Source organism: Mchenga conophoros, linkage group LG22 (genome assembly GCF_057382185.1).
Source record: "Mchenga conophoros isolate Kocher_MC1m ecotype Shallow Benthic linkage group LG22, M_conophoros_male_GT1.1, whole genome shotgun sequence".
NCBI lineage: Eukaryota > Metazoa > Chordata > Actinopteri > Cichliformes > Cichlidae > Mchenga > Mchenga conophoros.
Window position 1 is genome coordinate 13788826 of NC_140546.1, and position 18536 is coordinate 13807361.

At 48.7% G+C, this 18536-nt stretch overlaps 23 non-coding genes across 23 annotated transcripts; all 23 read left to right on the top strand.

Moving 5' to 3' along the window:
* Nucleotides 1-436: 436 nt before the first annotated feature.
* Nucleotides 437-509, top strand: trnak-cuu (transfer RNA lysine (anticodon CUU)). Its single transcript has one exon. It is a non-coding gene; the product is annotated as a tRNA-Lys (tRNA).
* A 461-nt stretch (nucleotides 510-970) lies between these two features.
* On the top strand, nucleotides 971-1081 carry trnal-caa (transfer RNA leucine (anticodon CAA)). Its single transcript has 2 exons — nucleotides 971-1008; nucleotides 1036-1081. It is a non-coding gene; the product is annotated as a tRNA-Leu (tRNA).
* Nucleotides 1082-2034: 953 nt separating this feature from the next.
* Nucleotides 2035-2107, top strand: trnak-cuu (transfer RNA lysine (anticodon CUU)). The gene has a single exon. It is a non-coding gene; the product is annotated as a tRNA-Lys (tRNA).
* A 461-nt stretch (nucleotides 2108-2568) lies between these two features.
* Nucleotides 2569-2679, top strand: trnal-caa (transfer RNA leucine (anticodon CAA)). Its single transcript has 2 exons — nucleotides 2569-2606; nucleotides 2634-2679. It is a non-coding gene; the product is annotated as a tRNA-Leu (tRNA).
* Nucleotides 2680-3632: 953 nt separating this feature from the next.
* On the top strand, nucleotides 3633-3705 carry trnak-cuu (transfer RNA lysine (anticodon CUU)). Its single transcript has one exon. It is a non-coding gene; the product is annotated as a tRNA-Lys (tRNA).
* Nucleotides 3706-4166: 461 nt separating this feature from the next.
* trnal-caa (transfer RNA leucine (anticodon CAA)) lies at nucleotides 4167-4277 on the top strand. The gene is made up of 2 exons: nucleotides 4167-4204; nucleotides 4232-4277. It is a non-coding gene; the product is annotated as a tRNA-Leu (tRNA).
* Nucleotides 4278-5230: 953 nt separating this feature from the next.
* trnak-cuu (transfer RNA lysine (anticodon CUU)) lies at nucleotides 5231-5303 on the top strand. Its single transcript has one exon. It is a non-coding gene; the product is annotated as a tRNA-Lys (tRNA).
* Nucleotides 5304-5767: 464 nt separating this feature from the next.
* Nucleotides 5768-5878, top strand: trnal-caa (transfer RNA leucine (anticodon CAA)). The gene is made up of 2 exons: nucleotides 5768-5805; nucleotides 5833-5878. It is a non-coding gene; the product is annotated as a tRNA-Leu (tRNA).
* Nucleotides 5879-6831: 953 nt separating this feature from the next.
* trnak-cuu (transfer RNA lysine (anticodon CUU)) lies at nucleotides 6832-6904 on the top strand. Its single transcript has one exon. It is a non-coding gene; the product is annotated as a tRNA-Lys (tRNA).
* Nucleotides 6905-7368: 464 nt separating this feature from the next.
* trnal-caa (transfer RNA leucine (anticodon CAA)) lies at nucleotides 7369-7479 on the top strand. Its single transcript has 2 exons — nucleotides 7369-7406; nucleotides 7434-7479. It is a non-coding gene; the product is annotated as a tRNA-Leu (tRNA).
* A 953-nt stretch (nucleotides 7480-8432) lies between these two features.
* trnak-cuu (transfer RNA lysine (anticodon CUU)) lies at nucleotides 8433-8505 on the top strand. The gene has a single exon. It is a non-coding gene; the product is annotated as a tRNA-Lys (tRNA).
* Nucleotides 8506-8971: 466 nt separating this feature from the next.
* On the top strand, nucleotides 8972-9082 carry trnal-caa (transfer RNA leucine (anticodon CAA)). The gene is made up of 2 exons: nucleotides 8972-9009; nucleotides 9037-9082. It is a non-coding gene; the product is annotated as a tRNA-Leu (tRNA).
* A 953-nt stretch (nucleotides 9083-10035) lies between these two features.
* Nucleotides 10036-10108, top strand: trnak-cuu (transfer RNA lysine (anticodon CUU)). Its single transcript has one exon. It is a non-coding gene; the product is annotated as a tRNA-Lys (tRNA).
* Nucleotides 10109-10567: 459 nt separating this feature from the next.
* trnal-caa (transfer RNA leucine (anticodon CAA)) lies at nucleotides 10568-10678 on the top strand. The gene is made up of 2 exons: nucleotides 10568-10605; nucleotides 10633-10678. It is a non-coding gene; the product is annotated as a tRNA-Leu (tRNA).
* Nucleotides 10679-11631: 953 nt separating this feature from the next.
* On the top strand, nucleotides 11632-11704 carry trnak-cuu (transfer RNA lysine (anticodon CUU)). Its single transcript has one exon. It is a non-coding gene; the product is annotated as a tRNA-Lys (tRNA).
* A 459-nt stretch (nucleotides 11705-12163) lies between these two features.
* trnal-caa (transfer RNA leucine (anticodon CAA)) lies at nucleotides 12164-12274 on the top strand. The gene is made up of 2 exons: nucleotides 12164-12201; nucleotides 12229-12274. It is a non-coding gene; the product is annotated as a tRNA-Leu (tRNA).
* A 953-nt stretch (nucleotides 12275-13227) lies between these two features.
* Nucleotides 13228-13300, top strand: trnak-cuu (transfer RNA lysine (anticodon CUU)). Its single transcript has one exon. It is a non-coding gene; the product is annotated as a tRNA-Lys (tRNA).
* Nucleotides 13301-13764: 464 nt separating this feature from the next.
* Nucleotides 13765-13875, top strand: trnal-caa (transfer RNA leucine (anticodon CAA)). The gene is made up of 2 exons: nucleotides 13765-13802; nucleotides 13830-13875. It is a non-coding gene; the product is annotated as a tRNA-Leu (tRNA).
* Nucleotides 13876-14828: 953 nt separating this feature from the next.
* Nucleotides 14829-14901, top strand: trnak-cuu (transfer RNA lysine (anticodon CUU)). The gene has a single exon. It is a non-coding gene; the product is annotated as a tRNA-Lys (tRNA).
* Nucleotides 14902-15365: 464 nt separating this feature from the next.
* On the top strand, nucleotides 15366-15476 carry trnal-caa (transfer RNA leucine (anticodon CAA)). Its single transcript has 2 exons — nucleotides 15366-15403; nucleotides 15431-15476. It is a non-coding gene; the product is annotated as a tRNA-Leu (tRNA).
* Nucleotides 15477-16429: 953 nt separating this feature from the next.
* On the top strand, nucleotides 16430-16502 carry trnak-cuu (transfer RNA lysine (anticodon CUU)). Its single transcript has one exon. It is a non-coding gene; the product is annotated as a tRNA-Lys (tRNA).
* Nucleotides 16503-16966: 464 nt separating this feature from the next.
* Nucleotides 16967-17077, top strand: trnal-caa (transfer RNA leucine (anticodon CAA)). The gene is made up of 2 exons: nucleotides 16967-17004; nucleotides 17032-17077. It is a non-coding gene; the product is annotated as a tRNA-Leu (tRNA).
* A 953-nt stretch (nucleotides 17078-18030) lies between these two features.
* On the top strand, nucleotides 18031-18103 carry trnak-cuu (transfer RNA lysine (anticodon CUU)). Its single transcript has one exon. It is a non-coding gene; the product is annotated as a tRNA-Lys (tRNA).
* Nucleotides 18104-18536: the final 433 nt, after the last annotated feature.

The window sequence follows — 18536 nt, forward strand, 5'->3', positions numbered from 1 at the left end:
ATGGCTCCTGGCTTTCTTCCTGCTTCCCGGCCTCATCCGACAAGAGTATGCAGGCAGTTTGCGTGGGGACTGATACCGCTGACCGACACTCCCCACCCCCCAACCCTATATTGGCCTACTTGACCAAAATTCAATACAACACCCCTGGGACATTTAGCTTTGGTCCATCTGACACCACCAGGTTGGAACTCAGACTGTCCAGGAGCTCAGTGATGCCCTGGTCCAGATCTGGGGAGAAGATTCCCCGGGAGACATTCAGTCGTCTCAATCGGAGCATGCCCGGTGGTGTGGCATGCATACAAGGACATAAGAGCTTGAATGGATGATAGAAAAACTTGAAAGTAGCCTGTGCTTTCTTTGCCTGCGCTTGAAATGCTAGTCAACCTCCCCCAGCTATAAGAACCTGTGTCCATCTTAAAGCCTTACTGCTGAAGAAGCCCAGCTAGCTCAGTCGGGAGAGCATGAGACCCTTAATCTCAGGGTCGTGGGTTCGAGCCCCACGTTGGGCGAGGGGACTTTTGTGCAAATGCCCGCAAGAGAGAAAACACATGTGTGTATAGAGAACAGCAAATGGCGTGTTGTGCAAAGGAAGATGAATGTATGGTAACAGAAACCAAAGTTACACTGTCGTGTCTGCACAAGTCCACATCTCCACCATTTGATGATTCTGGACTAAATTTCAAGAGATCTTAGCAAAAAAGCAACACTCTAGGTATACCAGCATCCCTACTCTCACCTAGGGTCACAAACTATGGGTAGTGAATGAAAGCATGAGCTCACAGATATAAGCAGCGCAATGAGTTTTCGCCGTCGGGTGGCAGTGCTCGGCCTCGGAGATTGGATGACAAGCTTAGTATTTCAGGAGGAACTCAGATTACAGCTGCAACTCCTCCACATCGAAAGGAGCCTGCTGAGGTGGTTCGGACATTTGAACATCCAGGATGACTTTGAAGAGGTGGTTGGTCAACTCGTCAGGATGGCCGAGTGGTCTAAGGCACCAGACTCAAGGATAGGCTCCTTCCAGACAAAAGGGACTTCTGGTCTCCAAATGGAGGCGTGCGTTCAAATCCCACTCCTGACATCTACTTTCTTTACTTAAACATATGTTTTCAAGAGCTTCATCAACCTTTGTGTGTTAAACTCAACAAAGTGCGGCTTGTTGAGGTAGCTGTAGGGTTGCTGTGAAATCAGCTTTGCAGCTTATAGGAACTTTTGTAGTGAAGAGCTTTCGTTAACATGACAGAGCTCTGCTTTCTAAGTGGAAGCCTGAATTGAAATCCCGCTTGTATCTGGCATTTGTCATGGAATACCAGAATTGCCACCTCCACCACTGGCACCCTGTGCTTTTCACAGAGGACAGCGGATTTAACCTTAGAACATATAACACATGTGAAAGCTTCCCGAGAAGTCGTGGGGAACTTTATGCTGAATGTAACATCCTTGATTATGAGTGCTTTGCTGGTGGGTCAGTGATGGTCTGGAGAGGCACATGCACTGAGGTATGCACAGGCCTCTACAGGCAAGGCAATGGCACAATGAGTGCAGTTAGGTATGGGCATGAAATTCTCCGACCCACTGTCAGACCCTACGCTGGTGCAATGGCTCCTGGCTTTCTTCCTGCTTCCCGGCCTCATCCGACAAGAGTATGCAGGCAGTTTGCGTGGGGACTGATACCGCTGACCGACACTCCCCACCCCCCAACCCTATATTGGCCTACTTGACCAAAATTCAATACAACACCCCTGGGACATTTAGCTTTGGTCCATCTGACACCACCAGGTTGGAACTCAGACTGTCCAGGAGCTCAGTGATGCCCTGGTCCAGATCTGGGGAGAAGATTCCCCGGGAGACATTCAGTCGTCTCAATCGGAGCATGCCCGGTGGTGTGGCATGCATACAAGGACATAAGAGCTTGAATGGATGATAGAAAAACTTGAAAGTAGCCTGTGCTTTCTTTGCCTGCGCTTGAAATGCTAGTCAACCTCCCCCAGCTATAAGAACCTGTGTCCATCTTAAAGCCTTACTGCTGAAGAAGCCCAGCTAGCTCAGTCGGGAGAGCATGAGACCCTTAATCTCAGGGTCGTGGGTTCGAGCCCCACGTTGGGCGAGGGGACTTTTGTGCAAATGCCCGCAAGAGAGAAAACACATGTGTGTATAGAGAACAGCAAATGGCGTGTTGTGCAAAGGAAGATGAATGTATGGTAACAGAAACCAAAGTTACACTGTCGTGTCTGCACAAGTCCACATCTCCACCATTTGATGATTCTGGACTAAATTTCAAGAGATCTTAGCAAAAAAGCAACACTCTAGGTATACCAGCATCCCTACTCTCACCTAGGGTCACAAACTATGGGTAGTGAATGAAAGCATGAGCTCACAGATATAAGCAGCGCAATGAGTTTTCGCCGTCGGGTGGCAGTGCTCGGCCTCGGAGATTGGATGACAAGCTTAGTATTTCAGGAGGAACTCAGATTACAGCTGCAACTCCTCCACATCGAAAGGAGCCTGCTGAGGTGGTTCGGACATTTGAACATCCAGGATGACTTTGAAGAGGTGGTTGGTCAACTCGTCAGGATGGCCGAGTGGTCTAAGGCGCCAGACTCAAGGATAGGCTCCTTCCAGACAAAAGGGACTTCTGGTCTCCAAATGGAGGCGTGCGTTCAAATCCCACTCCTGACATCTACTTTCTTTACTTAAACATATGTTTTCAAGAGCTTCATCAACCTTTGTGTGTTAAACTCAACAAAGTGCGGCTTGTTGAGGTAGCTGTAGGGTTGCTGTGAAATCAGCTTTGCAGCTTATAGGAACTTTTGTAGTGAAGAGCTTTCGTTAACATGACAGAGCTCTGCTTTCTAAGTGGAAGCCTGAATTGAAATCCCGCTTGTATCTGGCATTTGTCATGGAATACCAGAATTGCCACCTCCACCACTGGCACCCTGTGCTTTTCACAGAGGACAGCGGATTTAACCTTAGAACATATAACACATGTGAAAGCTTCCCGAGAAGTCGTGGGGAACTTTATGCTGAATGTAACATCCTTGATTATGAGTGCTTTGCTGGTGGGTCAGTGATGGTCTGGAGAGGCACATGCACTGAGGTATGCACAGGCCTCTACAGGCAAGGCAATGGCACAATGAGTGCAGTTAGGTATGGGCATGAAATTCTCCGACCCACTGTCAGACCCTACGCTGGTGCAATGGCTCTTGGCTTTCTTCCTGCTTCCCGGCCTCATCCGACAAGAGTATGCAGGCAGTTTGCGTGGGGACTGATACCGCTGACCGACACTCCCCACCCCCCAACCCTATATTGGCCTACTTGACCAAAATTCAATACAACACCCCTGGGACATTTAGCTTTGGTCCATCTGACACCACCAGGTTGGAACTCAGACTGTCCAGGAGCTCAGTGATGCCCTGGTCCAGATCTGGGGAGAAGATTCCCCGGGAGACATTCAGTCGTCTCAATCGGAGCATGCCCGGTGGTGTGGCATGCATACAAGGACATAAGAGCTTGAATGGATGATAGAAAAACTTGAAAGTAGCCTGTGCTTTCTTTGCCTGCGCTTGAAATGCTAGTCAACCTCCCCCAGCTATAAGAACCTGTGTCCATCTTAAAGCCTTACTGCTGAAGAAGCCCAGCTAGCTCAGTCGGGAGAGCATGAGACCCTTAATCTCAGGGTCGTGGGTTCGAGCCCCACGTTGGGCGAGGGGACTTTTGTGCAAATGCCCGCAAGAGAGAAAACACATGTGTGTATAGAGAACAGCAAATGGCGTGTTGTGCAAAGGAAGATGAATGTATGGTAACAGAAACCAAAGTTACACTGTCGTGTCTGCACAAGTCCACATCTCCACCATTTGATGATTCTGGACTAAATTTCAAGAGATCTTAGCAAAAAAGCAACACTCTAGGTATACCAGCATCCCTACTCTCACCTAGGGTCACAAACTATGGGTAGTGAATGAAAGCATGAGCTCACAGATATAAGCAGCGCAATGAGTTTTCGCCGTCGGGTGGCAGTGCTCGGCCTCGGAGATTGGATGACAAGCTTAGTATTTCAGGAGGAACTCAGATTACAGCTGCAACTCCTCCACATCGAAAGGAGCCTGCTGAGGTGGTTCGGACATTTGAACATCCAGGATGACTTTGAAGAGGTGGTTGGTCAACTCGTCAGGATGGCCGAGTGGTCTAAGGCGCCAGACTCAAGGATAGGCTCCTTCCAGACAAAAGGGACTTCTGGTCTCCAAATGGAGGCGTGCGTTCAAATCCCACTCCTGACATCTACTTTCTTTACTTAAACATATGTTTTCAAGAGCTTCATCAACCTTTGTGTGTTAAACTCAACAAAGTGCGGCTTGTTGAGGTAGCTGTAGGGTTGCTGTGAAATCAGCTTTGCAGCTTATAGGAACTTTTGTAGTGAAGAGCTTTCGTTAACATGACAGAGCTCTGCTTTCTAAGTGGAAGCCTGAATTGAAATCCCGCTTGTATCTGGCATTTGTCATGGAATACCAGAATTGCCACCTCCACCACTGGCACCCTGTGCTTTTCACAGAGGACAGCGGATTTAACCTTAGAACATATAACACATGTGAAAGCTTCCCGAGAAGTCGTGGGGAACTTTATGCTGAATGTAACATCCTTGATTATGAGTGCTTTGCTGGTGGGTCAGTGATGGTCTGGAGAGGCACATGCACTGAGGTATGCACAGGCCTCTACAGGCAAGGCAATGGCACAATGAGTGCAGTTAGGTATGGGCATGAAATTCTCCGACCCACTGTCAGACCCTACGCTGGTGCAATGGCTCTTGGCTTTCTTCCTGCTTCCCGGCCTCATCCGACAAGAGTATGCAGGCAGTTTGCGTGGGGACTGATACCGCTGACCGACACTCCCCACCCCCCAACCCTATATTGGCCTACTTGACCAAAATTCAATACAACACCCCTGGGACATTTAGCTTTGGTCCATCTGACACCACCAGGTTGGAACTCAGACTGTCCAGGAGCTCAGTGATGCCCTGGTCCAGATCTGGGGAGAAGATTCCCCGGGAGACATTCAGTCGTCTCAATCGGAGCATGCCCGGTGGTGTGGCATGCATACAAGGACATAAGAGCTTGAATGGATGATAGAAAAACTTGAAAGTAGCCTGTGCTTTCTTTGCCTGCGCTTGAAATGCTAGTCAACCTCCCCCAGCTATAAGAACCTGTGTCCATCTTAAAGCCTTGCTGCTGAAGAAGCCCAGCTAGCTCAGTCGGGAGAGCATGAGACTCTTAATCTCAGGGTCGTGGGTTCGAGCCCCACGTTGGGCGAGGGGACTTTTGTGCAAATGCCCGCAAGAGAGAAAACACGTGTGTATAGAGAACAGCAAATGGCGTGTTGTGCAAAGGAAGATGAATGTATGGTAACAGAAACCAAAGTTACACTGTCGTGTCTGCACAAGTCCACATCTCCACCATTTAATTTGATGATTCTGGACTAAATTTCAAGAGAGCTTAGCAAAAAAGCAACACTCTAGGTTTACCAGCATCCCTACTCTCACCTAGGGTCACAAACTATGGGTAGTGAATGAAAGCATGAGCTCACAGATATAAGCAGCGCAATGAGTTTTCGCCGTCGGGTGGCAGTGCTCGGCCTCGGAGATTGGATGACAAGCTTAGTATTTCAGGAGGAACTCAGATTACAGCTGCAACTCCTCCACATCGAAAGCATCCTGCTGAGGTGGTTCGGACATTTGAACATCCAGGATGACTTTGAAGAGGTGGTTGGTCAACTCGTCAGGATGGCCGAGTGGTCTAAGGCGCCAGACTCAAGGATAGGCTCCTTCCAGACAAAAGGGACTTCTGGTCTCCAAATGGAGGCGTGGGTTCAAATCCCACTCCTGACATCTACTTTCTTTACTTAAACATATGTTTTCAAGAGCTTCATCAACCTTTGTGTGTTAAACTCAACAAAGTGCGGCTTGTTGAGGTAGCTGTAGGGTTGCTGTGAAATCAGCTTTGCAGCTTATAGGAACTTTTGTAGTGAAGAGCTTTCGTTAACATGACAGAGCTCTGCTTTCTAAGTGGAAGCCTGAATTGAAATCCCGCTTGTATCTGGCATTTGTCATGGAATACCAGAATTGCCACCTCCACCACTGGCACCCTGTGCTTTTCACAGAGGACAGCGGATTTAACCTTAGAACATATAACACATGTGAAAGCTTCCCGAGAAGTCGTGGGGAACTTTATGCTGAATGTAACATCCTTGATTATGAGTGCTTTGCTGGTGGGTCAGTGATGGTCTGGAGAGGCACATGCACTGAGGTATGCACAGGCCTCTACAGGCAAGGCAACGGCACAATAAGTGCAGTTAGGTATGGGCATGAAATTCTCCGACCCACTGTCAGACCCTACGCTGGTGCAATGGCTCCTGGCTTTCTTCCTGCTTCCCGGCCTCATCCGACAAGAGTATGCAGGCAGTTTGCGTGGGGACTGATACCGCTGACCGACACTCCCCACCCCCCAACCCTATATTGGCCTACTTGACCAAAATTCAATACAACACCCCTGGGACATTTAGCTTTGGTCCATCTGACACCACCAGGTTGGAACTCAGACTGTCCAGGAGCTCAGTGATGCCCTGGTCCAGATCTGGGGAGAAGATTCCCCGGGAGACATTCAGTCGTCTCAATCGGAGCATGCCCGGTGGTGTGGCATGCATACAAGGACATAAGAGCTTGAATGGATGATAGAAAAACTTGAAAGTAGCCTGTGCTTTCTTTGCCTGCGCTTGAAATGCTAGTCAACCTCCCCCAGCTATAAGAACCTGTGTCCATCTTAAAGCCTTGCTGCTGAAGAAGCCCAGCTAGCTCAGTCGGGAGAGCATGAGACTCTTAATCTCAGGGTCGTGGGTTCGAGCCCCACGTTGGGCGAGGGGACTTTTGTGCAAATGCCCGCAAGAGAGAAAACACGTGTGTATAGAGAACAGCAAATGGCGTGTTGTGCAAAGGAAGATGAATGTATGGTAACAGAAACCAAAGTTACACTGTCGTGTCTGCACAAGTCCACATCTCCACCATTTAATTTGATGATTCTGGACTAAATTTCAAGAGAGCTTAGCAAAAAAGCAACACTCTAGGTTTACCAGCATCCCTACTCTCACCTAGGGTCACAAACTATGGGTAGTGAATGAAAGCATGAGCTCACAGATATAAGCAGCGCAATGAGTTTTCGCCGTCGGGTGGCAGTGCTCGGCCTCGGAGATTGGATGACAAGCTTAGTATTTCAGGAGGAACTCAGATTACAGCTGCAACTCCTCCACATCGAAAGCATCCTGCTGAGGTGGTTCGGACATTTGAACATCCAGGATGACTTTGAAGAGGTGGTTGGTCAACTCGTCAGGATGGCCGAGTGGTCTAAGGCGCCAGACTCAAGGATAGGCTCCTTCCAGACAAAAGGGACTTCTGGTCTCCAAATGGAGGCGTGCGTTCAAATCCCACTCCTGACATCTACTTTCTTTACTTAAACATATGTTTTCAAGAGCTTCATCAACCTTTGTGTGTTAAACTCAACAAAGTGCGGCTTGTTGAGGTAGCTGTAGGGTTGCTGTGAAATCAGCTTTGCAGCTTATAGGAACTTTTGTAGTGAAGAGCTTTCGTTAACATGACAGAGCTCTGCTTTCTAAGTGGAAGCCTGAATTGAAATCCCGCTTGTATCTGGCATTTGTCATGGAATACCAGAATTGCCACCTCCACCACTGGCACCCTGTGCTTTTCACAGAGGACAGCGGATTTAACCTTAGAACATATAACACATGTGAAAGCTTCCCGAGAAGTCGTGGGGAACTTTATGCTGAATGTAACATCCTTGATTATGAGTGCTTTGCTGGTGGGTCAGTGATGGTCTGGAGAGGCACATGCACTGAGGTATGCACAGGCCTCTACAGGCAAGGCAACGGCACAATAAGTGCAGTTAGGTATGGGCATGAAATTCTCCGACCCACTGTCAGACCCTACGCTGGTGCAATGGCTCCTGGCTTTCTTCCTGCTTCCCGGCCTCATCCGACAAGAGTATGCAGGCAGTTTGCGTGGGGACTGATACCGCTGACCGACACTCCCCACCCCCCAACCCTATATTGGCCTACTTGACCAAAATTCAATACAACACCCCTGGGACATTTAGCTTTGGTCCATCTGACACCACCAGGTTGGAACTCAGACTGTCCAGGAGCTCAGTGATGCCCTGGTCCAGATCTGGGGAGAAGATTCCCCGGGAGACATTCAGTCGTCTCAATCGGAGCATGCCCGGTGGTGTGGCATGCATACAAGGACATAAGAGCTTGAATGGATGATAGAAAAACTTGAAAGTAGCCTGTGCTTTCTTTGCCTGCGCTTGAAATGCTAGTCAACCTCCCCCAGCTATAAGAACCTGTGTCCATCTTAAAGCCTTGCTGCTGAAGAAGCCCAGCTAGCTCAGTCGGGAGAGCATGAGACTCTTAATCTCAGGGTCGTGGGTTCGAGCCCCACGTTGGGCGAGGGGACTTTTGTGCAAATGCCCGCAAGAGAGAAAACACATGTGTGTATAGAGAACAGCAAATGGCGTGTTGTGCAAAGGAAGATGAATGTATGGTAACAGAAACCAAAGTTACACTGTCGTGTCTGCACAAGTCCACATCTCCACCATTTAATTTGATGATTCTGGACTAAATTTCAAGAGAGCTTAGCAAAAAAGCAACACTCTAGGTTTACCAGCATCCCTACTCTCACCTAGGGTCACAAACTATGGGTAGTGAATGAAAGCATGAGCTCACAGATATAAGCAGCGCAATGAGTTTTCGCCGTCGGGTGGCAGTGCTCGGCCTCGGAGATTGGATGACAAGCTTAGTATTTCAGGAGGAACTCAGATTACAGCTGCAACTCCTCCACATCGAAAGGAGCCTGCTGAGGTGGTTCGGACATTTGAACATCCAGGATGACTTTGAAGAGGTGGTTGGTCAACTCGTCAGGATGGCCGAGTGGTCTAAGGCGCCAGACTCAAGGATAGGCTCCTTCCAGACAAAAGGGACTTCTGGTCTCCAAATGGAGGCGTGCGTTCAAATCCCACTCCTGACATCTACTTTCTTTACTTAAACATATGTTTTCAAGAGCTTCATCAACCTTTGTGTGTTAAACTCAACAAAGTGCGGCTTGTTGAGGTAGCTGTAGGGTTGCTGTGAAATCAGCTTTGCAGCTTATAGGAACTTTTGTAGTGAAGAGCTTTCGTTAACATGACAGAGCTCTGCTTTCTAAGTGGAAGCCTGAATTGAAATCCCGCTTGTATCTGGCATTTGTCATGGAATACCAGAATTGCCACCTCCACCACTGGCACCCTGTGCTTTTCACAGAGGACAGCGGATTTAACCTTAGAACATATAACACATGTGAAAGCTTCCCGAGAAGTCGTGGGGAACTTTATGCTGAATGTAACATCCTTGATTATGAGTGCTTTGCTGGTGGGTCAGTGATGGTCTGGAGAGGCACATGCACTGAGGTATGCACAGGCCTCTACAGGCAAGGCAACGGCACAATAAGTGCAGTTAGGTATGGGCATGAAATTCTCCGACCCACTGTCAGACCCTACGCTGGTGCAATGGCTCCTGGCTTTCTTCCTGCTTCCCGGCCTCATCCGACAAGAGTATGCAGGCAGTTTGCGTGGGGACTGATACCGCTGACCGACACTCCCCACCCCCCAACCCTATATTGGCCTACTTGACCAAAATTCAATACAACACCCCTGGGACATTTAGCTTTGGTCCATCTGACACCACCAGGTTGGAACTCAGACTGTCCAGGAGCTCAGTGATGCCCTGGTCCAGATCTGGGGAGAAGATTCCCCGGGAGACATTCAGTCGTCTCAATCGGAGCATGCCCGGTGGTGTGGCATGCATACAAGGACATAAGAGCTTGAATGGATGATAGAAAAACTTGAAAGTAGCCTGTGCTTTCTTTGCCTGCGCTTGAAATGCTAGTCAACCTCCCCCAGCTATAAGAACCTGTGTCCATCTTAAAGCCTTGCTGCTGAAGAAGCCCAGCTAGCTCAGTCGGGAGAGCATGAGACTCTTAATCTCAGGGTCGTGGGTTCGAGCCCCACGTTGGGCGAGGGGACTTTTGTGCAAATGCCCGCAAGAGAGAAAACACGTGTGTATAGAGAACAGCAAATGGCGTGTTGTGCAAAGGAAGATGAATGTATGGTAACAGAAACCAAAGTTACACTGTCGTGTCTGCACAAGTCCACATCTCCACCATTTGATGATTCTGGACTAAATTTCAAGAGATCTTAGCAAAAAAGCAACACTCTAGGTTTACCAGCATCCCTACTCTCACCTAGGGTCACAAACTATGGGTAGTGAATGAAAGCATGAGCTCACAGATATAAGCAGCGCAATGAGTTTTCGCCGTCGGGTGGCAGTGCTCGGCCTCGGAGATTGGATGACAAGCTTAGTATTTCAGGAGGAACTCAGATTACAGCTGCAACTCCTCCACATCGAAAGCATCCTGCTGAGGTGGTTCGGACATTTGAACATCCAGGATGACTTTGAAGAGGTGGTTGGTCAACTCGTCAGGATGGCCGAGTGGTCTAAGGCGCCAGACTCAAGGATAGGCTCCTTCCAGACAAAAGGGACTTCTGGTCTCCAAATGGAGGCGTGCGTTCAAATCCCACTCCTGACATCTACTTTCTTTACTTAAACATATGTTTTCAAGAGCTTCATCAACCTTTGTGTGTTAAACTCAACAAAGTGCGGCTTGTTGAGGTAGCTGTAGGGTTGCTGTGAAATCAGCTTTGCAGCTTATAGGAACTTTTGTAGTGAAGAGCTTTCGTTAACATGACAGAGCTCTGCTTTCTAAGTGGAAGCCTGAATTGAAATCCCGCTTGTATCTGGCATTTGTCATGGAATACCAGAATTGCCACCTCCACCACTGGCACCCTGTGCTTTTCACAGAGGACAGCGGATTTAACCTTAGAACATATAACACATGTGAAAGCTTCCCGAGAAGTCGTGGGGAACTTTATGCTGAATGTAACATCCTTGATTATGAGTGCTTTGCTGGTGGGTCAGTGATGGTCTGGAGAGGCACATGCACTGAGGTATGCACAGGCCTCTACAGGCAAGGCAATGGCACAATGAGTGCAGTTAGGTATGGGCATGAAATTCTCCGACCCACTGTCAGACCCTACGCTGGTGCAATGGCTCTTGGCTTTCTTCCTGCTTCCCGGCCTCATCCGACAAGAGTATGCAGGCAGTTTGCGTGGGGACTGATACCGCTGACCGACACTCCCCACCCCCCAACCCTATATTGGCCTACTTGACCAAAATTCAATACAACACCCCTGGGACATTTAGCTTTGGTCCATCTGACACCACCAGGTTGGAACTCAGACTGTCCAGGAGCTCAGTGATGCCCTGGTCCAGATCTGGGGAGAAGATTCCCCGGGAGACATTCAGTCGTCTCAATCGGAGCATGCCCGGTGGTGTGGCATGCATACAAGGACATAAGAGCTTGAATGGATGATAGAAAAACTTGAAAGTAGCCTGTGCTTTCTTTGCCTGCGCTTGAAATGCTAGTCAACCTCCCCCAGCTATAAGAACCTGTGTCCATCTTAAAGCCTTGCTGCTGAAGAAGCCCAGCTAGCTCAGTCGGGAGAGCATGAGACTCTTAATCTCAGGGTCGTGGGTTCGAGCCCCACGTTGGGCGAGGGGACTTTTGTGCAAATGCCCGCAAGAGAGAAAACACGTGTGTATAGAGAACAGCAAATGGCGTGTTGTGCAAAGGAAGATGAATGTATGGTAACAGAAACCAAAGTTACACTGTCGTGTCTGCACAAGTCCACATCTCCACCATTTGATGATTCTGGACTAAATTTCAAGAGATCTTAGCAAAAAAGCAACACTCTAGGTTTACCAGCATCCCTACTCTCACCTAGGGTCACAAACTATGGGTAGTGAATGAAAGCATGAGCTCACAGATATAAGCAGCGCAATGAGTTTTCGCCGTCGGGTGGCAGTGCTCGGCCTCGGAGATTGGATGACAAGCTTAGTATTTCAGGAGGAACTCAGATTACAGCTGCAACTCCTCCACATCGAAAGCAGCCTGCTGAGGTGGTTCGGACATTTGAACATCCAGGATGACTTTGAAGAGGTGGTTGGTCAACTCGTCAGGATGGCCGAGTGGTCTAAGGCGCCAGACTCAAGGATAGGCTCCTTCCAGACAAAAGGGACTTCTGGTCTCCAAATGGAGGCGTGCGTTCAAATCCCACTCCTGACATCTACTTTCTTTACTTAAACATATGTTTTCAAGAGCTTCATCAACCTTTGTGTGTTAAACTCAACAAAGTGCGGCTTGTTGAGGTAGCTGTAGGGTTGCTGTGAAATCAGCTTTGCAGCTTATAGGAACTTTTGTAGTGAAGAGCTTTCGTTAACATGACAGAGCTCTGCTTTCTAAGTGGAAGCCTGAATTGAAATCCCGCTTGTATCTGGCATTTGTCATGGAATACCAGAATTGCCACCTCCACCACTGGCACCCTGTGCTTTTCACAGAGGACAGCGGATTTAACCTTAGAACATATAACACATGTGAAAGCTTCCCGAGAAGTCGTGGGGAACTTTATGCTGAATGTAACATCCTTGATTATGAGTGCTTTGCTGGTGGGTCAGTGATGGTCTGGAGAGGCACATGCACTGAGGTATGCACAGGCCTCTACAGGCAAGGCAATGGCACAATGAGTGCAGTTAGGTATGGGCATGAAATTCTCCGACCCACTGTCAGACCCTACGCTGGTGCAATGGCTCTTGGCTTTCTTCCTGCTTCCCGGCCTCATCCGACAAGAGTATGCAGGCAGTTTGCGTGGGGACTGATACCGCTGACCGACACTCCCCACCCCCCAACCCTATATTGGCCTACTTGACCAAAATTCAATACAACACCCCTGGGACATTTAGCTTTGGTCCATCTGACACCACCAGGTTGGAACTCAGACTGTCCAGGAGCTCAGTGATGCCCTGGTCCAGATCTGGGGAGAAGATTCCCCGGGAGACATTCAGTCGTCTCAATCGGAGCATGCCCGGTGGTGTGGCATGCATACAAGGACATAAGAGCTTGAATGGATGATAGAAAAACTTGAAAGTAGCCTGTGCTTTCTTTGCCTGCGCTTGAAATGCTAGTCAACCTCCCCCAGCTATAAGAACCTGTGTCCATCTTAAAGCCTTGCTGCTGAAGAAGCCCAGCTAGCTCAGTCGGGAGAGCATGAGACTCTTAATCTCAGGGTCGTGGGTTCGAGCCCCACGTTGGGCGAGGGGACTTTTGTGCAAATGCCCGCAAGAGAGAAAACACGTGTGTATAGAGAACAGCAAATGGCGTGTTGTGCAAAGGAAGATGAATGTATGGTAACAGAAACCAAAGTTACACTGTCGTGTCTGCACAAGTCCACATCTCCACCATTTAATTTGATGATTCTGGACTAAATTTCAAGAGATCTTAGCAAAAAAGCAACACTCTAGGTTTACCAGCATCCCTACTCTCACCTAGGGTCACAAACTATGGGTAGTGAATGAAAGCATGAGCTCACAGATATAAGCAGCGCAATGAGTTTTCGCCGTCGGGTGGCAGTGCTCGGCCTCGGAGATTGGATGACAAGCTTAGTATTTCAGGAGGAACTCAGATTACAGCTGCAACTCCTCCACATCGAAAGCATCCTGCTGAGGTGGTTCGGACATTTGAACATCCAGGATGACTTTGAAGAGGTGGTTGGTCAACTCGTCAGGATGGCCGAGTGGTCTAAGGCGCCAGACTCAAGGATAGGCTCCTCCCAGACAAAAGGGACTTCTGGTCTCCAAATGGAGGCGTGGGTTCAAATCCCACTCCTGACATCTACTTTCTTTACTTAAACATATGTTTTCAAGAGCTTCATCAACCTTTGTGTGTTAAACTCAACAAAGTGCGGCTTGTTGAGGTAGCTGTAGGGTTGCTGTGAAATCAGCTTTGCAGCTTATAGGAACTTTTGTAGTGAAGAGCTTTCGTTAACATGACAGAGCTCTGCTTTCTAAGTGGAAGCCTGAATTGAAATCCCGCTTGTATCTGGCATTTGTCATGGAATACCAGAATTGCCACCTCCACCACTGGCACCCTGTGCTTTTCACAGAGGACAGCGGATTTAACCTTAGAACATATAACACATGTGAAAGCTTCCCGAGAAGTCGTGGGGAACTTTATGCTGAATGTAACATCCTTGATTATGAGTGCTTTGCTGGTGGGTCAGTGATGGTCTGGAGAGGCACATGCACTGAGGTATGCACAGGCCTCTACAGGCAAGGCAATGGCACAATGAGTGCAGTTAGGTATGGGCATGAAATTCTCCGACCCACTGTCAGACCCTACGCTGGTGCAATGGCTCTTGGCTTTCTTCCTGCTTCCCGGCCTCATCCGACAAGAGTATGCAGGCAGTTTGCGTGGGGACTGATACCGCTGACCGACACTCCCCACCCCCCAACCCTATATTGGCCTACTTGACCAAAATTCAATACAACACCCCTGGGACATTTAGCTTTGGTCCATCTGACACCACCAGGTTGGAACTCAGACTGTCCAGGAGCTCAGTGATGCCCTGGTCCAGATCTGGGGAGAAGATTCCCCGGGAGACATTCAGTCGTCTCAATCGGAGCATGCCCGGTGGTGTGGCATGCATACAAGGACATAAGAGCTTGAATGGATGATAGAAAAACTTGAAAGTAGCCTGTGCTTTCTTTGCCTGCGCTTGAAATGCTAGTCAACCTCCCCCAGCTATAAGAACCTGTGTCCATCTTAAAGCCTTGCTGCTGAAGAAGCCCAGCTAGCTCAGTCGGGAGAGCATGAGACTCTTAATCTCAGGGTCGTGGGTTCGAGCCCCACGTTGGACGAGGGGACTTTTGTGCAAATGCCCGCAAGAGAGAAAACACGTGTGTATAGAGAACAGCAAATGGCGTGTTGTGCAAAGGAAGATGAATGTATGGTAACAGAAACCAAAGTTACACTGTCGTGTCTGCACAAGTCCACATCTCCACCATTTAATTTGATGATTCTGGACTAAATTTCAAGAGAGCTTAGCAAAAAAGCAACACTCTAGGTTTACCAGCATCCCTACTCTCACCTAGGGTCACAAACTATGGGTAGTGAATGAAAGCATGAGCTCACAGATATAAGCAGCGCAATGAGTTTTCGCCGTCGGGTGGCAGTGCTCGGCCTCGGAGATTGGATGACAAGCTTAGTATTTCAGGAGGAACTCAGATTACAGCTGCAACTCCTCCACATCGAAAGCATCCTGCTGAGGTGGTTCGGACATTTGAACATCCAGGATGACTTTGAAGAGGTGGTTGGTCAACTCGTCAGGATGGCCGAGTGGTCTAAGGCGCCAGACTCAAGGATAGGCTCCTTCCAGACAAAAGGGACTTCTGGTCTCCAAATGGAGGCGTGGGTTCAAATCCCACTCCTGACATCTACTTTCTTTACTTAAACATATGTTTTCAAGAGCTTCATCAACCTTTGTGTGTTAAACTCAACAAAGTGCGGCTTGTTGAGGTAGCTGTAGGGTTGCTGTGAAATCAGCTTTGCAGCTTATAGGAACTTTTGTAGTGAAGAGCTTTCGTTAACATGACAGAGCTCTGCTTTCTAAGTGGAAGCCTGAATTGAAATCCCGCTTGTATCTGGCATTTGTCATGGAATACCAGAATTGCCACCTCCACCACTGGCACCCTGTGCTTTTCACAGAGGACAGCGGATTTAACCTTAGAACATATAACACATGTGAAAGCTTCCCGAGAAGTCGTGGGGAACTTTATGCTGAATGTAACATCCTTGATTATGAGTGCTTTGCTGGTGGGTCAGTGATGGTCTGGAGAGGCACATGCACTGAGGTATGCACAGGCCTCTACAGGCAAGGCAACGGCACAATAAGTGCAGTTAGGTATGGGCATGAAATTCTCCGACCCACTGTCAGACCCTACGCTGGTGCAATGGCTCCTGGCTTTCTTCCTGCTTCCCGGCCTCATCCGACAAGAGTATGCAGGCAGTTTGCGTGGGGACTGATACCGCTGACCGACACTCCCCACCCCCCAACCCTATATTGGCCTACTTGACCAAAATTCAATACAACACCCCTGGGACATTTAGCTTTGGTCCATCTGACACCACCAGGTTGGAACTCAGACTGTCCAGGAGCTCAGTGATGCCCTGGTCCAGATCTGGGGAGAAGATTCCCCGGGAGACATTCAGTCGTCTCAATCGGAGCATGCCCGGTGGTGTGGCATGCATACAAGGACATAAGAGCTTGAATGGATGATAGAAAAACTTGAAAGTAGCCTGTGCTTTCTTTGCCTGCGCTTGAAATGCTAGTCAACCTCCCCCAGCTATAAGAACCTGTGTCCATCTTAAAGCCTTGCTGCTGAAGAAGCCCAGCTAGCTCAGTCGGGAGAGCATGAGACTCTTAATCTCAGGGTCGTGGGTTCGAGCCCCACGTTGGGCGAGGGGACTTTTGTGCAAATGCCCGCAAGAGAGAAAACACGTGTGTATAGAGAACAGCAAATGGCGTGTTGTGCAAAGGAAGATGAATGTATGGTAACAGAAACCAAAGTTACACTGTCGTGTCTGCACAAGTCCACATCTCCACCATTTAATTTGATGATTCTGGACTAAATTTCAAGAGAGCTTAGCAAAAAAGCAACACTCTAGGTTTACCAGCATCCCTACTCTCACCTAGGGTCACAAACTATGGGTAGTGAATGAAAGCATGAGCTCACAGATATAAGCAGCGCAATGAGTTTTCGCCGTCGGGTGGCAGTGCTCGGCCTCGGAGATTGGATGACAAGCTTAGTATTTCAGGAGGAACTCAGATTACAGCTGCAACTCCTCCACATCGAAAGGAGCCTGCTGAGGTGGTTCGGACATTTGAACATCCAGGATGACTTTGAAGAGGTGGTTGGTCAACTCGTCAGGATGGCCGAGTGGTCTAAGGCGCCAGACTCAAGGATAGGCTCCTTCCAGACAAAAGGGACTTCTGGTCTCCAAATGGAGGCGTGCGTTCAAATCCCACTCCTGACATCTACTTTCTTTACTTAAACATATGTTTTCAAGAGCTTCATCAACCTTTGTGTGTTAAACTCAACAAAGTGCGGCTTGTTGAGGTAGCTGTAGGGTTGCTGTGAAATCAGCTTTGCAGCTTATAGGAACTTTTGTAGTGAAGAGCTTTCGTTAACATGACAGAGCTCTGCTTTCTAAGTGGAAGCCTGAATTGAAATCCCGCTTGTATCTGGCATTTGTCATGGAATACCAGAATTGCCACCTCCACCACTGGCACCCTGTGCTTTTCACAGAGGACAGCGGATTTAACCTTAGAACATATAACACATGTGAAAGCTTCCCGAGAAGTCGTGGGGAACTTTATGCTGAATGTAACATCCTTGATTATGAGTGCTTTGCTGGTGGGTCAGTGATGGTCTGGAGAGGCACATGCACTGAGGTATGCACAGGCCTCTACAGGCAAGGCAACGGCACAATAAGTGCAGTTAGGTATGGGCATGAAATTCTCCGACCCACTGTCAGACCCTACGCTGGTGCAATGGCTCCTGGCTTTCTTCCTGCTTCCCGGCCTCATCCGACAAGAGTATGCAGGCAGTTTGCGTGGGGACTGATACCGCTGACCGACACTCCCCACCCCCCAACCCTATATTGGCCTACTTGACCAAAATTCAATACAACACCCCTGGGACATTTAGCTTTGGTCCATCTGACACCACCAGGTTGGAACTCAGACTGTCCAGGAGCTCAGTGATGCCCTGGTCCAGATCTGGGGAGAAGATTCCCCGGGAGACATTCAGTCGTCTCAATCGGAGCATGCCCGGTGGTGTGGCATGCATACAAGGACATAAGAGCTTGAATGGATGATAGAAAAACTTGAAAGTAGCCTGTGCTTTCTTTGCCTGCGCTTGAAATGCTAGTCAACCTCCCCCAGCTATAAGAACCTGTGTCCATCTTAAAGCCTTGCTGCTGAAGAAGCCCAGCTAGCTCAGTCGGGAGAGCATGAGACTCTTAATCTCAGGGTCGTGGGTTCGAGCCCCACGTTGGGCGAGGGGACTTTTGTGCAAATGCCCGCAAGAGAGAAAACACGTGTGTATAGAGAACAGCAAATGGCGTGTTGTGCAAAGGAAGATGAATGTATGGTAACAGAAACCAAAGTTACACTGTCGTGTCTGCACAAGTCCACATCTCCACCATTTGATGATTCTGGACTAAATTTCAAGAGATCTTAGCAAAAAAGCAACACTCTAGGTTTACCAGCATCCCTACTCTCACCTAGGGTCACAAACTATGGGTAGTGAATGAAAGCATGAGCTCACAGATATAAGCAGCGCAATGAGTTTTCGCCGTCGGGTGGCAGTGCTCGGCCTCGGAGATTGGATGACAAGCTTAGTATTTCAGGAGGAACTCAGATTACAGCTGCAACTCCTCCACATCGAAAGGAGCCTGCTGAGGTGGTTCGGACATTTGAACATCCAGGATG